Genomic DNA, 7,854 nt, shown 5'->3' with positions numbered 1-7,854 from the left:
TATTTTTGTTTAATTTTAAAAAATATAAAAAAAATATATATATATATATATATATATATATATTTTAAAATCTATTTTTAAGTTTTTCTTTTATTTATAAAGTTATAAAGTATTTTTATTTTATTTTAGTTTTTAAAATTAAGTTTTTATTTTAATTATATATATATATATATTTTTTATTTAAACATAAAACAGAAAATATAAAAATAAATATAAATTAATTACGTGACTTGTCATTTGAACCTGTCTGTTTTGAACCTGCAAAGCAGGTCATGCGAGTCGCATGACCTCTCCCTTTGACCCATGCGAGTCGCATGGTTAATCTGACAAGGTCACATCTTCGCCCTAAAAACGCATTTAATACGTATTAATTTATTATTATTATTTAAACCCTAGTTTTATTTATTATTATTAATTAAGTTTTAGTTATTTAAATTAATTATTACTTTTAACTAGTTTTAATTATATAATACTTAATACTTTAAATTATAAAATATAAATATAATATTTTTATAAAATCTAATATTTTTATATAACTTTTTATTTATTTTATATTTTATATCTTTTTTGTCATTTTAAGCGTAATTTTTGTATTTTCTTCATTCGTACTTAGTTTTTAGTCTAGTTTTTTTTTTTTTTTTTTTTTTTTGACACTTTTCGACGCGCAATCTATTTCTTTCTTATTTCTCGATACTCTAGTTTTTAGGACATAGAATTTTATCTACTTTTTATCTAATTCTCAAACGGAAAGAGAAATTATCTAAGTGGTTAAATTAATGGACGTTGACATTTTTCTGGTTCGTAGTAATAGTTGGATTTGTTAGTGGCTAGTTGTGGGCTTCCGATTTAAAGGGTCCTGGCTACCTGCTGCATCTTTTGGCTATTCGAAACGTGGGCAAAATCAGAAAAGTCTATTAATTGGACAACTTATATAAGTTTTTCTTATTTTTATAACTTATAGGATATTCCTGAACCACTAATCAATCCTCCTGAACTCCAAACCATTAAATCAGAATCCTCTAGTGATTCGGATACAACAAATCCAATCATGGAAAATCTAGAACCTCTAAGTATGGAAGATCGAATGAGAGCTAAACGCACTGGCCAAGGTCACGCCATTATTAAGCCAGAAGTTAATGCGTCAGATTATGAAATCAAAGGACAAATCTTACACATGGTCACTAACCAATGCCAATTCAGTGGTGCGCCGAATGAAGACCCAAACGAACACCTTCGTACATTTAATAGAATTTGTACACTATTCAAAATCCGAGAAGTGGTAGATGAACAAATCTATCTCATGTTATTTCCCTGGACTTTAAAGGGAGAAGCCAAAGATTGGTTAGAATCGTTACCTGAAGGGGCGATTGACACATGGGATGTTTTAGTTGAAAAATTTCTTAAACAATTCTTTCCGGCATCCAAAGCCGTGAGACTTCAAGGAGAAATTGTTACGTTCGCGCAAAAGCCAAATGAAACATTATATGAGGCATGGACAAGATTCGGAAGGATGTTGAGAGGATGTCCTCAACACGGTTTAGACACTTATCAAATAGTACAAATATTCTACCAAGGTGTCAACGTTGCTACACGAAAAGACATCGACATAACAGCTGGTGGTTCCATTATGAAGAAAACCGCGACTGAAGCTTACAAAATCATTGATAACACAGCATCTCACTCACATAAGTGGCACCAAGAAAAAGATATCGTTAGATCATCTAAAATGGCTAGAGCCGATTCTAGCCATGACTTAGATTCCGTTTCCACAAAAATAGATGCTTTCGAAAGACGAATGGAAAAGATGAATAAAGATATTCATGCAATACGAATCAGTTGTGAGCAATGCGGTGGACCACACTTATTGAAAGATTGTAATGTTGAACCAACGATGGAACAACGAGAGAATGTTTCCTATATGAACCAAAGGCCGGGAAATGATTATCAAAATAATTATCAACCGCCAAGGCCGAACTTCAATCGAAATCAATACATTCTTTACAATCCAAAAGGACCCGAAAATAATTCGTATAACCAACAAGGTCCGAATAACCAACCAACTCAAAACAACACTTTCAATCAACAAAGACCTAGCTTGTATAAACCACCACAACAACCCGAAGAGAAAAAGTCAAATCTAGAAGAAATGATAGCAAAGCTAGTTGAATCTCAAACACAATTTATTACATCTCAAACCCAAACGAATGAGAGGTTTGATCAGTCACTTAGAACTCAACAAGCTTCCATTTTGAATCTAGAAAAACAAGTAGGTATTGTTGTTAGATTAATAAGTGAAAGAGAACAAGGAAAGCTACCGAGTAATACTGAAGTAAATCCTCGAAATGAGAATGTTAATATGGTGTCAACAAATTCTGAAAAACCAGCTCCAGAAGATGGGAAGGTTTTAGATGAGAGTAAAAATGAAGAAGTTACACCACCACCACCACTCGAGTATGTAAAGCCAGTGGTAGCACCATACAAACCACCTATCCCATTCCCAAGAAAAGGAGTTGAGTATGAGCAAGTAATAGGTAATAAAGATTGTGATACCTCTGGAAAGAAGAAGAAGAAAAAGAAGAAGAAAGTACAAGAAACAAAAGCCGTAGAAGTAAACCCGGTGAAGACAATTCCACCAAAACCTCCACCTAGGGTAGGTGATCCGGGTGAATTTATTGTTCCTTGTCTTCTTAGTGATTGTGTCATGTATGATGCACTAGCAGATTTAGGTGCAAGTGTAAGTGTTATGCCTCTTTCCTTATATAAGAGATTAGGTATAGGTAAGTTAATTCCAACGGATATGAGTGTTCGATTCTTTGATCAAACTATTAAACACCCAGTTGGAATTGCTGACAACCTACCCATTCAAGTAGGCAATTTAACCTTTCTAGTCGAATTCATTGTCATTGACATAGAAGAGGATCCAAACATTCCTCTAATTTTAGGTTGACCATTCTTAGCGTCCACCGGGGCGTTATTTGATGTAGGAAATGGAAGAATGACACTTAAAAGTGGTGACAAATCGATCACCTTTATGATTCGAAAGTCTAAATCTCCACCAACCAAAACCGTTGAACCGGTAAAAACGATTGGTAATAACCGTGTGGTTTTACCAACTCCAATGATAGTGCTTAGCAATAATGAAACGCCTAAGTGTGGGGAAAATGAAATAACACCTAGTGATGACCTGATAACAAAGAACCCCGTTGTTGATACGAAATTAGATGACCCCGTTATTAACAGTTCAATGAAGAAACTTTTTAAACGGGCTATCGATGCTAGAAGTAAGGGGAACTTTAAGTTATGTAACCGGTTAGTATCCAATCTGTCGCCTAAAGAAAAGAGGAATCTAGTTGAATTATGGGATTTAACGGAAGAAGCCAGGCACTGGTTTAAAGCAAAAGTCACAGATAGGCAAGTTGATTATGGACCAAGAGAAATTGACGATGAAGTTAATCACAATTTCGACACCACATCTACCTAAGTGTGGGGAGATTCAAATGTTCTAAAAAGAAAATGATATCTGGAATTAGTTGTTCTGTTCTCGTGTAGTTCCGAGAATGGAATCCGATTGGTCTTTTCCGCTAGCAGACACTAAAGAACTAGTTTTCTCCCTCCATTCTGATTTTTTTTTATTTTGTAGGTTTTATATAAAATTAATATGCTTTTTAAGTTTTGTGTGATTTTAAATACAAAATTTACTTTATTTCATTAAGTTAAAAAAAAAAAAAAATGATTTCTAAAATTCGTCGTGAGTTGAAGACTAGGTCGTTGAGCCGAAATTGCTTTACCCGAGAGCGGGGCGAAAAATTTTGTTATCATTATTTTTAATTTTATTGATCTAAAGTATGCCAAAAAAAAAAAATATTATATTTTATAAATTTTTGAACGTGGGGAAATATACCCAACTTCAAAAATATGTATATATGTTTGTATTTTATGTTATGTACACAACAGGGTAAAACAGCGCACTTTCAAAGACTGTCATTAAGTTCAACAAAAAGCTACTAATTTTGATGACAAGGCGCAAAATATCAAATGTGATGTAAAATAATATGCTTACAAACTGGGTATTTTTAATCACTTTTCTACACTAATCACCCTCATGAATTTATAATTATAGTCTGATTTCATGCAAATGAGGGCATTGCATGATCTCAAGTGTGGGGAAGGGTTATAAATTCTCTCGGGTTTACACTTAGTTTATTTGCCAAATTTTGTGAAAATTTGAAAAATTTTCAATTAAATGAACTCAAAATCATGTTTATACATATTTATGAACGATGAAAACTAGGTGATAATACCGAAATTATCGTTACCTCGAAAAGGACATAAATTGAGAAACACCCTAAAACGCTTGAATTCATTTAAAATGAAATAGAAGAAAATAAAAAGGCAAAGAAAGAAACTATGTGTGGGAAGAATGTACCAAGTTATTCAATTTAAAACATATATCACATATTTTTGTACAAGATTATTGCAGGTACTTTTGCTTTGGACGATACTAATCAGTTTTACCCGGTTTACTGTAATACATTTGAAAGAAAGATGGATCTACACGATGAATCAATTCCATCATTAAAAGGAAGTAAAGTCTTCCGAAAAAGACACGCCCTTCTTGATTTAGGTCATGAAGTTGTCGTCCAGACCAGCTGTAGGTTGACGAAAAATCTAGAAAAGTCATCTCTAAAATCAGCAGGAAATCCACGGACCTCAGCATCAAACAGGGTCGCCAAGTGGTCAGATTTATCCTAACCATGAGAAGGATTTATCTCGTACAATGGGGAGGCACCGTGCAAATTAGCTTGATAAGACTAATGAATCAGATCCCCAGAAAGGATAATCTCCTTAAAGATTAAAAATCAGCTTTTAAGCCTGATATTACTCAATCCTTGAGATTGACCTTAAAGATTGAGAATTCAAACTCATGGAATTCGATGATATCTAAACTCGAGCTTGAACGAGAAAATATTTTGATCAAATTACAAACCGATTTGTTTTCTGAAAACCCATTTTCAATGCGTTCATTACCATTGAACGTAAAATCCTAGGAATTCACCTAGAATTCATTAGGTCACCTGAACCAAATCGGGTGTCAACCGTAAGAACGGTGGTTGCATAGCATGGTCGGAGACAGGACCTTGTGCCAGACCGAAAAATTATAGGATGATCTTTACTATTGCTCCTACCAAGGATAATACTAGCATCCGACACGTTAAAAGACCATAATCAAATGCATGTCATTAGACATTGCCTTAACAGTTTCTTGTTCATCGCTTTCCTTTACAACCGGACGGTAGTTTACCGAAAGGTAATATACGGAACAAGTAAACTGGATGTGTGCTTTCCAATACCGGGATAGCAGTGGATTACACGAGCCTAAATGTTTTTAGCCAAAATATTGATCCACAAATATATTTTGCAACACCAATGGTGGGTCAAATCAGAAAACTTGTCTAGGGTAAAATCTAGCTTGAATTTTCAAAAGATCAAATGTTTTCATAAAGATCCAATTTCCTTAAGGATCTACATTTTTATAGTCATGTGGGACTGTAAACCGCCTTTCAAATGTGCACTTTGCTTTGGAAACCGAAAGTAAATCGGCTATTTGATTGCAAGTGTCGTTGACCTAAACCCGAGGCAACTGTGGATGACACACCCACCTTTAAACCACATCGTTACTATCATTGTTTATACCGCCATATCAAAATCACTAATGTATAAAGTGTGAAGAATAAAGAAGTGATTTGTGTGATGTATTATATTATTTCAAGACTGTATTGCTTGAGGACAAGCAACGCTCAAGTGTGGGGATATTGATAAGGCTAAAAAGGAACATATATTTTATAACATTATCCCCCAAGAACGACAAGATTTTAGTTGCAATTGTTCCATATTCAAGTAATATTCGTTTATATTAAATAAGTGCGAAGACAAAAGGCGAAAATGAAGATTTGAAGACGGAAAGGTCCAAAATGCTCAAATATACAAGATACAAATAAAAAGGTTCAAATTATTGATGAAGAACGTCTAAAAATAACAAGAGTACAAGTTGCGGAACGCAAAGTACACGATATAAAATAGTACGAAAGGACGTCCGAAAATCCGGAACCGGGACCCGAGCCAAGAAGAAACGCCCGACGCAATGGACCAAAAATATCTAGTCTACTATGCACATAAATATAATATAATATATAAATAATTATTAAAATTATTTATATTTTATATATATTTAATAAATATGTCGACGAACAAGAAGACAAAAGATATGTGAGCTGTCCAGCGTGGCCATGCGAGTCGCATGGCAAATAGGCATAAACCCATGCGAGTCGCATGGCAGTAAAAATCTGGCCAAATGCCTATAAAAAGGCAGTTTATGCACGAACTCAAACACATCTTTTTCTTTTCCTTCTCTGTAAACATATAACATAAATAAATAATTATAATTTTAATAATTATGATTTAGTTTAGTATTGTAACAAATGATTTACGGGTTTTAAGTCAAGACTCTGCCCGTGTAATACTACGATATTAATACCCACTGTAAGTTATGTCTTTCCTTTTTAATTTAATGTCTAGTAGCTAAATCGTTATTATGCTTATTTAATACCGAAGTAATCGTGATGTTGGGCTAAAATATTAAGAAGGGGTTATTGAACTTTGGACCATAATTAAGGTTTGGGCAAAAGACCGACACTTGTGGAAATTGGACTATTGACTATTAATAGATGGGGGGTATTGTCTAATTGAGTGACAACTCATTGGAGTCTGTCGAACCTATCTTCAAATTAATTAACCTAATAATTAATAATGATTATGGTTGTCCTATTTAGTGACGTTCATATGGAATCTGTTATAATCATTTAATTAATTAATTGGGTTGGGTAATTGATTATTCATTCTGATCAAGTGGATGAATTAATATTCATAAACCAATAAAATAGGGGTGGATTACTTTCAAAGGAACTTGGGGTAATTGTTAACAAAGAATTAAAACCTTGGATTACACGCAGTCGATAACCTGGTGTAATTATCAAACAAAGTATTAAGACCTTGTTACAGTTCGGATTCCTAATTAATTGGAATATTTGACTTCGGGTATAAGGATAATTTGTCGAGCATTTTATAATTATAACCGATGAACTATTATGGATAAAAACCATTTGGGTATCAAATAAACCAGGACAAAGGACAATTAACCCATTGAACTAAACTAAAATCTAAAAGTCAAACATCATGATTACGGAAGTTTAAATAAGCATAATTCTTTTATTTCATATTTAATTTCCTTTATTTTATATTTAATTGCACTTCTAATTATCGCACTTTTATTTATTGTTATTTAATCGCACTTTTAATTATCGTACTTTTTAATTATCGTAAGTTTATTTTATCGCACTTTTATTATTCGCAATTTCATTATCGTTATTTACTTTACGCTTTAATTTAAGTCTTGTATTTATTTTATATTTTACATTAGGTTTTAACTGCGACTAAAGTCTTAAAATCGACAAACCGGTCATTAAACGGTAAAAACCCCCCTTTATAATAATAATATTACTTATATATATATTTGTATTTTTAATAAAAGTAAACTAATATAGCGTTGAGCTTTGTTTAAAGATTTCCCTGTGGAACGAACCGGACTTACTAAAAACTACACTACTGTACGATTAGGTACACTGCCTATAAGTGTTGTAGCAAGGTTTAAGTATATCCATTCTATAAATAAATAAAAACTTGTGTAAAATTTCGTCGAATTTCGTATTAAAAATAAACACTATTTCATACCCCTCGCGACACACATCAGTTTCGAATAAACCGCGAACTGCGCGCACGTTTGACTTTTGTCGTAAC

General features: G+C 33.0%; 1 non-coding gene across 1 annotated transcript; it reads right to left on the bottom strand.

Moving 5' to 3' along the window:
- Positions 1–1,432: 1,432 nt before the first annotated feature.
- Positions 1,433–1,539, bottom strand: LOC139895353 (small nucleolar RNA R71). The gene has a single exon (XR_011775809.1). It is a non-coding gene; the product is annotated as a small nucleolar RNA R71 (small nucleolar RNA).
- Positions 1,540–7,854: the final 6,315 nt, after the last annotated feature.

This window comes from Rutidosis leptorrhynchoides, chromosome 2, assembly GCF_046630445.1.
Source record: "Rutidosis leptorrhynchoides isolate AG116_Rl617_1_P2 chromosome 2, CSIRO_AGI_Rlap_v1, whole genome shotgun sequence".
Classification (NCBI taxonomy): domain Eukaryota; kingdom Viridiplantae; phylum Streptophyta; class Magnoliopsida; order Asterales; family Asteraceae; genus Rutidosis; species Rutidosis leptorrhynchoides.
The sequence above is the reverse complement of the archived record's forward strand: the minus strand, read 5'-3'. Positions and strand labels throughout refer to the sequence as shown.